Consider the following 10,643-nt stretch of genomic DNA (forward strand, 5'->3'; position numbering starts at 1 on the left):
CATTTTACTCATCCATAAAATAATAATAAAAAACCTACTTCCCAAGATTATTGTAAGGATCAAATGAGATATTTATAAAATACTGAACATAGCGTTAAGCACACAAGTACTGCATAATACAGTAATATTTATAATAAAGTAACCACCATAATACTACTTTTTAGCCTGACTTCTGAATTTCATGCCATATACAAACATATGAATATTTATACAAATATAAAATGTATAACTTTATATACACATATGCATGCACACATACATGCTTGCATATACAATGCATGTATGATAATCATATACTTCATGAATGGAGCGATAGTCAGATGTGAGAGACAAAGTAGTGAGCAGTTGATTACTTCCATGATCTTGTATAATAGAAGTGATCATTATGTAACCCAAAGGCTGCAAAATATGCTTAGTGCAGTCTGAAGCAGATTAAAATGTAACTGAGAAATATTAAACAAAAATATAACAGAACTCAAAGAATGTAATATATTATTTTCTAAGTCAATATGTGACCTGTAGGATTTCTCATGCACACTTTACTTGACTCTTTTCCACTCCCCCTCCATTTCTATCTGCATTTGATATGATCGACAATTTGTTCACTCTGTAGATTATTGCATAGTGTTCAGGAAAAAAAAGACAAAATGGAAAAGTTCCTCTTTTTAAAAAACTCAGTTTAATACAAACCAAAGAGATAGAATCACATAAAAAACATTCCACAGAAGACTTGCAAGTACATTTAATAAAGAAGCAAATATGAAATGTTTTAAAGTTACAGGGTTTGACAGAATTGCTGGAGGAGGTAGGAAAAACAGTGGTAACTTTTTTTTCCCACAAAGATTAAGCAGGATTTTAAAGGCAGGGATAGTTATGGCACAGTGATGAAGTAATCATCATCATCATTATAAAAGAAAGGCATATTTGAAAACATAAAGAAAAGAAAGAGTACGGCAGGTCCAAAGGTGAGTATCTAGATTTGTTTGACTTGAATATCACCAATGACAGAGAAGAAATACAGATGATATAGAGGTTTTCCTTAAGGAACTTACTTATTTTCAACCTGGACCTATGACTTCATTAGTATATTTACCACTATGAAAACTCCTTTCCCTGATTCCTCTTGGCCACATCTCTTTAAGTCAACTATCTGAGAGAAGTAATGGACACTCTGAAAGTTTAGGTGATGCCCATGGTCATAACAAATAATATGTAGCAGAGGCAAGACTGAGTTAATAGCTTGCTGATTCTAAAGTCAAAGATCTAATCATTATACTATACCAGCTCTCAACCTATCTTATGAACTAGTGTCACATAAGCCTATATGTGTACATTGAGACATATAAATAAATGTATATTATACACAGTGCACACATATGCCCACAGATATATTTTTCATAACCATGTCCCGCAGTGTGTATATCTATTCTCACAAGCATAAATGCATGAATACCTTGTAAATGCATATATGCATGACTATATTATATATACATATATGTGCATGGGCAAATATATGTATTTGGTCACATACAATGCATATAAGTATGTATTCAATTTGCATTTAATAGACACCCACTCTTCCAGCGGTAATGCAAAAATAAGCAAAAGACAGTACTTACCCCCAAGTAGCTTACAATCTAATGGAGGAGCCAACATGAAAATATATATATATATATATATATATATATATATATATATATATATATATATATTATATACACACAAAGAAGTTCTATATGAGATAAATAGGAAATAATTGAAAGTAGGAAAGCAGTAAAATTAAAAGAGGGACAAGCAAAGGCTTCTTATAGAAGGGTAATTTTAGTTGAGACTTAAAGTTAGTTATTGCAGAGGAGGGGGAGAATGTTCCAGGCATGGGGGACAGCCAGAAAAATATCCAGAGATGAAAGGTGGATGATTTTGTTCATGGAAAAGCCAGGAAGTCAGTGTCACTGGATTAAAGAGTATGTGGTCTGAAGTAAGGTATAAAAGAACTGGAAGAAAAATGGAGAAGTCTAGATTAGGAGAATTTTGAATGCAAATTGTATTTGATACTGCAGGCAATAATATGCTAAAGGAGTTTGTTGAGTGGGAATGGGTGCAATATGATTGGACTTGGGTAGGAAAATCACTTTAGTGAGTGGATGGAAGGAGACTGACCATCAGACTATTTATTTACAAAGCATGAGGTGATGAGGGCTTGCAATAAAGTGATGAAAATATAGAAAGATAGCAAAGCTTTGACAATGGATGATGATGTATGCACTAAAGATATTTTATCATTTGGTTCTTGGAATCTTAACTGGTTGTTACATTAATCAGATATCTAAAAAATTCCAAAGTTATTTGTCTTTGTCATTTTTATTTAAATTGTTGTCATAGTTCTTTACTTCATGTTTTATCAGGTCATCCAAAACTTCCCAGGTTTCTCTTAAAGCATCCCTTTTTACATCATGATACAATTGTATTGCATTACATTATTAAAGTACAAATTGTTTAGCCATTCCCCAATTGCTGAGTAATTCCAAAACAATGAGTAAAAAACTTTCTTTCAAAAATTTCATTCAGATTATAGATATTACCTTCATTTGAATGATTTCAAGTTAGTTGAAAATAACTAGTTTTAGTTAAGCAAAAATTAACTACATTATTTCAGTCCTATTGTAATCATGAATTAAAGAACCCCAAATTCCTCTTTGAAAGATATAACCTTGTTGAGATTTAAAAAGGTACATTTGTTAGTCTTTTCATATCTATAGTATTTGCAACTCAGAGAGAAATCAAATTAAGGAATTTCTCTGAGACATGCATTCTGGAAAATATATATGCCATCTTTACTTTTGTCTGCATGGTGTAAAATGTTTTATATGCTTTTGTAATGGTTTTTATTTTTGATAATTTATTTTACTCAATTTTGCTATTATATGAATTCATCCATGATTATTTGTAACTTTTGGTTCTGATTTTATGAACTCTTAAGACTTACATAATAGCAAAAGAAAGACTGATTAGTAAATTAAAATTCCTCCATTGTTAGCAAACAAGATTACCTCTAATAATTTTATTTAGAAAACCTGCTTCTATAATAATTTCAGATGGAAAGAGACAGTAGGGGTAAGGGTGTAGAGCTTTTCATTAGGAAAAAAAGAGATTTGTTAATTTTCTCAATTATTTTATGAGAGGACAACTTTAGGGTTTGGTGTTTTTAAGAGTTTTTCTTCATAGCATATTCTACAGTTTTTAGTTAAAATTGGTATAGTAAGTTCTAGTGCCAAACCTTTAGGAAAGGAGGGGAGAAGAAAAACTGAGGAACAGAATTGGTAGCTATTCCAAAGCCTTATTTATAGGATTATAAAAAAGGCTTTGCAGGGAAGAGGAGAATAAAGGATGCTCCATCTAATTAGGACAGCAAGGTGGCACATGAATAGAGTGCCAGAACTGGAATGAGAAAGACTCATCTTTCTGAGTTCAAATCTATCCTCAGATATTTACTAGTTGTTTAAGTTATTTAACCCTGTGTTCTCATCTGTAAAATGAGCTGGAGAAAGAAAAGGTAAATCACTCTATTATCTTTGCCAAGAAAATCCTAAATGGGGTCTTAAAGTGTTGGACATGACAGAACAACAACAATAAAAACAATGTCTAATCATCTCACCAAACAAACCACAAACTTCTCAGAAAGGCTGTTAATACTGGATATCTCTGTTTTCTCACCATTTACCCTTTCCCCTAACTTCTGACTTCAATATCAAGCATTCTACTGTAATTTCTTTTTCAAAAGTTATCAAAGAAGTCCTAATCACCAAATTCCATGGCTTGTCACCTTTCCCCCCTTATTGTTTGTTTACATATTGACTATTTTTGGCAGAATTTGATGCACTTGATTATTGCTTCTCATTGGAGCCTTCTTTAGAACAACTTGATATATTTTAAAAAAGGTAGCGACAAATGAAGAGTTCAAGAAAAAGACAAAAGGCTGACACAGAGATATGATTCAGTTATGTTGGAGTACTTCAGCTATTCAGAAATCTGATGGAGCTCTCTCTGTTCCAAAAGTTCATCCCTCAAAACATAGTTGTTTTGTATCTGTACTTTAACAACAGGGAGGAAATAATTTTTGTTAAAGTAGAAATGATGAGGATCTTGGAGAAAAATAAACATTGCAACATGGGGTTTATAACAGAGGAGAAGAGGGAGAAATAAATATGATGTGTTTAGGAGACAGTGAGGTAGTTGATCTGACTGGAATGAAGGTCATACACCTATTAGTAAAGAGAGGAAGATGACATCAGATAGAGGAAGTACAGTATAATTATGAATTATTATAAATGTCATTTTGAGATAAGTGGTTGATCAGATAGGCAAAAGAAAGCCTTAGATGCTGTTTCAAAAATAATTTTTAGTTTTTATTATTCTAAACTTGACAAATGCCAACAAACATGAACATTTCCATATACAAAAGAGAACATAAGAAGAGGATTTGCATGAAACTGCAAATCTTTATTGTGTACAGCTTGCTTTTTAAAAAGTATATAATAAATTCAACACATTAGTTTCAAATCTGTTCTGCTCGTGTATCCTTTTGAACTTTCTTCTGTTCTCTTCTGTGCGTTAAAAATGTTTTATTTACCCAGTTTTCTTTCTTCCCCCCCTCGTATTGCTTGAACTTATCCCTTATTCCAAATAACCCCCATCTTAAAAAACACTTTTAAAAATAAACAAAATATAAAACAATTATACATACTGAACACTTTTGAACATATATGTCTCATTTTATACCATGAATCTATTACCCCTCTTTCAGGAAATAGGTAACCTGTTTCATCAATGGTCTGCTAGAAAGTGGTGAGGCATTGTTCTTTACAGTATAGTTAATATAATTTGGTATGGTTTTGCTTTTTTATCTTTATGTTTTGATTCATACAAATCTGCAAAGGAGTCTGGAAGTGGAGATCGGGAGTAAGAGAGAGAAGTTTGGCAAATGACAATAGAGAGCAAGGCATAGGTTTGAAGAATATTTGAACAAAAAGAGCCGACAAGCTCATTGGTGATATTGATAAAAACACATTTTTTAAATGATCAAGAAAAATTATGGTGAATGACAAAAATGGATTCATTCAGAAGGGATGACAGTTTAACTGAAGATTTAGGTTAGAAATGATCCTTGTTATACTGAATTTGAATCAAAGCATTCAAATGATGACTTCTTATCCTTATTTTCTCAGGATTTCTTATGAATAACATCTCATTTCTTTTTGAAATAAATTCAACAATAAGAGTGGAATGATACAAATTCCTTTGTGTAAAATCCTACCATTTGGGAAAGTAATCTAAGACCACACCTGTATTAAATGAAGGATAGATCATCCAGATAAATGTTGATGTCTTGATAATTAATACCTTACTATCTTTGCAAAGATGTAGTTTTTCTACGTCTTCATGCCTGCCTATCCTATGTGATTTGTGACTGTGTTATTTTATAATTCTTTCAAGAAAGGATCACTAATTGTGGTTGAACACTTCCATTATCTTGAAATTGCCATGCCAATTACTTCTTAGTTTTGCTTACATTATTGTTACTGTCTTTGCATATATTTCATTAATAATATTATTTATGCAACTCTTCATAATTCCTTTTTATAAAAGTATGTTTCAGGTTCATATATGGTATGTACCCTTTGGGAGTCCTCAATTTCTTCAGAGACTTTTCCATGACCAACAATCATGCAGCAAAATCAGAAGAATACTGATGTTAAAAAGATGGACCTTTGTTTCAAATATCTAGATACTTAAAATAGAAATATTTTGTCTGGATTTGATTCCTCTAGATTATTATCTCAACTTATCTCCTTATTTTGCCAGCATCGATCTGACATTTTATTATTTGATCAAGGAATGATCCCAACTTAATTCCATCTATGCTTTATTCTTTTTATTTATGTTTTTTTCTGTGTAGTGAAAATTGTGAAGATTAGTTCAATAAATTCCAGTCTAGGTAAATAAAGTTTCCTAAGACTTTTAGTTTTTGTCCCAAAAATGTGACAAGCCCAGAGGATGAAACAAAGATATAACTTAACAGTGGCATTATTACAATGAAAATCCATGCCAGAAAGGACTAATATACCTAGAGATTAAAATATTTCTTTTCAAATTCATAGCTTACATACTGTTCAATAAACATTTATCAAATTTCTGCTGTTTACCAATAACTTTACTAAGTTCTAGGGAGGAGGGGAGGAGACAGGCACAAAAGCTGAAAGATCCTTTCCACTGGACAATTGTACATTTTGCAAAATAAAAAAATGCAGAAGTACTTCTAAATATGTTGGCTTGAAGTCCTAGAATTTTAACAGAACCAGGTTTTTTTTACTTTTATTTGGACACTTTGTTTAAATTAGCTTTATTTCAGCACAGCCCCCCAAAAGTTCTCTTTTTAAACTAGATGAAATAATTATAGCTTTTTTTTCCTGAACAATAACAAAGCAACCAGACCAAGAAGGCTTGCATTTTCCTTCATAGCTTTTAATGTGTTTAAAAAATAATACTGTGTAGCCAACTACTGTCCTATGAAGATAGTAAATATTTATCATTCTATTAAAAGAGTTTGATGAATCTTGACTTGTTTTCAACTATTTCTTCTATAGTTAGAAGATGAAGTTGTACCTAAAGGCTAATCACCATAGCAAGGAGTTGTAGTGTGATAACTTCTTATTAATAATAATGAATTTTAAATATGGAACTTTACTCATTCTTTTCAAGATGATAGACTATTTGCCAGTGAAATTGTACTAGCCTTTAGGAATGGTGTTGCTAAGATAAGTTTCAGTATTCGGTCAAGAGTAGTGACCAGATATCACAACCCAAGGAGGTCAAAGACCAGATTGTACAGAAAGACCAAATTTTTTCAGAAAGAGATTGTAAAATTTGATCAAAGTCAGTAGCTGGAAAAACTGGAAACTGGAAAATGAAGGCAAAGTTCAAAATTCAAGTAAGTGGGCTGAAGTCAGTGTCCAGAGTTCCAATTCAGATAGAAGAAGCATCTAAGGGAACTAGCTTGGATTAGGGTTTTAGATCAAATAGAAATGGATTTGTAACCTGCACCCTGGGAATAGGGCCTCTGTATCAGGAATAAGCAGAAGATTGATACAACTAGATTTTGACTGTTGATCCCAAGGGTGGTAGAATGGAAGGAGTGAGAGAATATCAATTCAAAATATGCCTTGGTCACTACTTGATATCAGGAAAGTCATTTAACCTTTTTTGTTTCTGTTTTCTCATGTACAAAATGATTAGTTAGACTAGATGGCTTCCTTTTATCTCAAAAATCTTCTAATTGGCCTCTACCCTGATATTTAGCTTCACTGGGATGCAGATAAAGGAGCAGTGTGCTTCAGAGAGATATAGGACTCTGAATGGAGGATGAAGGGGAGTGCTTATAATACTAATATACATACAAGTCTTCATTGCAATAACTAGATAAATCATGAACAGGTTTATAATGCTTTCTAGGAATCCTGATAAAAATATACAATTGAAATTGAAATAGTCTCTGAAGACTTTAACTAATCAGATCAAGCATAAAATGAAAAAGTAAAATCATTTTTTCAAACTTCAGAGAGATTAAAAAAGCCATAAACAGCAAACAAATAAACAAACAAGACACCTTTAAGAAATCTATGAGAAAATGTTTCTGCTTGCTATTACTTGCATCTCAACAACTAATTTCAACTACCATATATCCCCATGTATAAGGCACACCAAGTTATTGAACTCAAGTTTTTGTCATCATAAAATTCATACAACTCGTCATCACTGTAAAATCTCCTATCCATTAGCTCGTTCTCATCTGTGTTTTATGATGAATCACAGTCTTAGGAGAGGCTCTGACTGGGCTCTCCTGCCTGTGTTCTGGTCTGGAGTTGACCACAAGCTCTCTCTGGGCAAGGCTGGTACATGGATGAATGCTTAGTTCACTCTGTGTCATGAACCTGAAGCACCAATTATGTCCTTTGAAATCATTAACTTCTTCATCAGCAATTCTTCTTCATCAGCAATTTTTGACTCCTGCTGTACCATCTTTGTTTGTGGACACAGGAATTCCACTTACCCCTTGCTCTTCAGTCCACCTCTCCTATACCCTTTCTACATCAGGCCAGTTTGCTGACTTGTATCTCATGTCCTCTGACAACTACCCTTGCTTTTTTTTTTTTGTTTTGTTATATTTTTCTTTCTCACCATCTCCAACCCCAAAAGAATTCTTTTTTGTATCAACTCTAATCTTCCCAACCTAGGGCCTCTCTAGTAGCATACTCACAGCGTCTTGGGATCTCCTCCTTTGGTCTCTCTCCACTCTGCCCTCAATTGAATTATTCCTAAACATTGACTTGAGTGTACTATTTGTGAAGTTTTCCCTGAGCATAGATTATGATACTTTGTCTAGGTACCAAAATTAATAGTTTTAGCTATGCCAGTATAAAAATCTGGTTATCCATTTTATCATCATATGTTCATTCCTTTTCTTATGTTCCCTAGGTACAGAGAGCATGGTACAGTACATAGGAGTTGGTTTCATATGGAATATGTCTTTAAGTCCTACATATATAATGACTGTGTGATGTTGGACATAGTAGATAACTTCTAAGCTCCCAATGAAAATGTTTAAGACACTAAATTGAAGAACAAATGAAGATCTACATGACACAATGTCAATAAAATCCCAGATGGAATTACTCCAAATAGTTTCCCAAATACTATTCCTTACCCAATTCCTTGCAAGTATCATACATACATACACTATTTTTTGCTTACCTATTCCCAATGTGATGTGAGTAACTTGCAATTTTAATTCTTTGGAAATTGATTAGTCTATTATATTCAATCGTACAGCATTACCAGAGGAATGTTAATGATTTAAAAGGATTTTAGGAGCAGAGAGCAGCTTGGGTTCATTGAAAGACCTTTATAGTTTCCAAAACATAATTCAACTCTTTTTCTTATTCAATAATAAGTCTGCATATTGCTCATATGTTAGTACCCATTCAAGATTTATGACTTAATAGTCTGACCATTCAATTGTATGCCATGGAGAATTTTATATTTTCCATCCACATGTGTTTTTTTTTCCCTGTATGCATTGAGTCAATTTAATATCTTCAAGGAAGCACTGAAAAGAGCATTAAACTTAGAGACCCTGTAGGTAAGAGCAAATAATCTTTTTATGATCCTCTTTTCTCAAGTTAAAAACCTCAACCAATGACAACATGTAACATACTGAATTATTTTCCTTGTTTGAAAACTTTAAAAAACTGCATATATTAGTTTTTCTTCATTAGCTATTATTCCCATTATTTAATAGGAATTTCCTCTTCTAAATGGACTTTCTCCATAGCAAGGGAGGATATATAACTTTGTCCTTCATATATCTCTATATTTTATTCCTTGTTAGATACTGACAAATTATGTCTATATTTTTATTTAATAAAATATCTTCTATGTCTTTAACATAAACTTGACAGATATTTTGTTGGATAGCAATGGTTTTAAAGTTGCATTTTGTTTTAAAAAGTTTTGTAATCATTATCCTTCAATCATGTGCATCAAAAGATACATAAATATAGGATTGGGGTACTTGTGGTCAAATAACAATTCATGCGAAAAAGAATGAATGTATTAATGCATTATTGGTGGAGTTGTGAACTGATCCAACTATTCTCCAGAACATTATAGAACTATGTTCCCAGGGCAATAAAACTGTGTATACTCTTTGATCCAGCATTACCACTACTAGATCTGTATTCCATACAGATCATAAAAAGGGGAAAAGATCCACATGTACAAAAATATTATAGCAGCTCTTTTTGTAGTGGTAAAGAATTGGAGATGGAGGGGATGCCCATCAATTGGGTAATGATTGAACAAATTGTAGTTTATGTGTGTGAGCGAGAAAACTTTAGAAAAGCCTGTAAAGATTTATTTGAACTGATGATGGGTGAAGTGAGCAGAACATTGTACATATTACCAGCAATGCTAAGTGATGATCAACTATGAAAGAGTCACTCTCCTCAATAATACAATGATCAAAGACCATCCATATTCAGAGAGGCTATAGGCTCTAAATGCAGACTAAAGCTTACTATTTTCCATTTTTAAAATTTGTTTAATGCTCTATTTTTTTCTTGTGTTTTTTCCCTTTTTTGGTTCTGATTCTTCTTTCGCAACATGACTAATATGGAATTATGTTTAAAATAGTTGTACATTGTATAACCTGTAACAGATTATTCACTGACTTAGGGAGAGGGGAGTTATATAAGGAAGGGAAGTAGGAAAATATGGAACTCAAAATATTACAAAAATAAATGTTGCAAACTATCTTTACATGTAGTGGGAAAAATAAATAAATTTATATTGAAAAAGATGAGTATTTAAAAACTGTACACTCATCGATCAAGGGTATGACATGATAATCAAATAACATAATTTGATTTCTGACAGTTTTACAACTGTGACTCAATTGAGTTAGGTTAGTCTTACTCTATACTATGTTGCATTCATATCATATTTGGAATATATAAACTCTAACAGCTGTTTCTTTTTTTTTTCTTTGAGTCCCTAGTGACTAGCACAGTACTTGACACATGGTTAAA

This window comes from Macrotis lagotis, chromosome X, assembly GCF_037893015.1.
Source record: "Macrotis lagotis isolate mMagLag1 chromosome X, bilby.v1.9.chrom.fasta, whole genome shotgun sequence".
Taxonomy (NCBI): domain Eukaryota; kingdom Metazoa; phylum Chordata; class Mammalia; order Peramelemorphia; family Peramelidae; genus Macrotis; species Macrotis lagotis.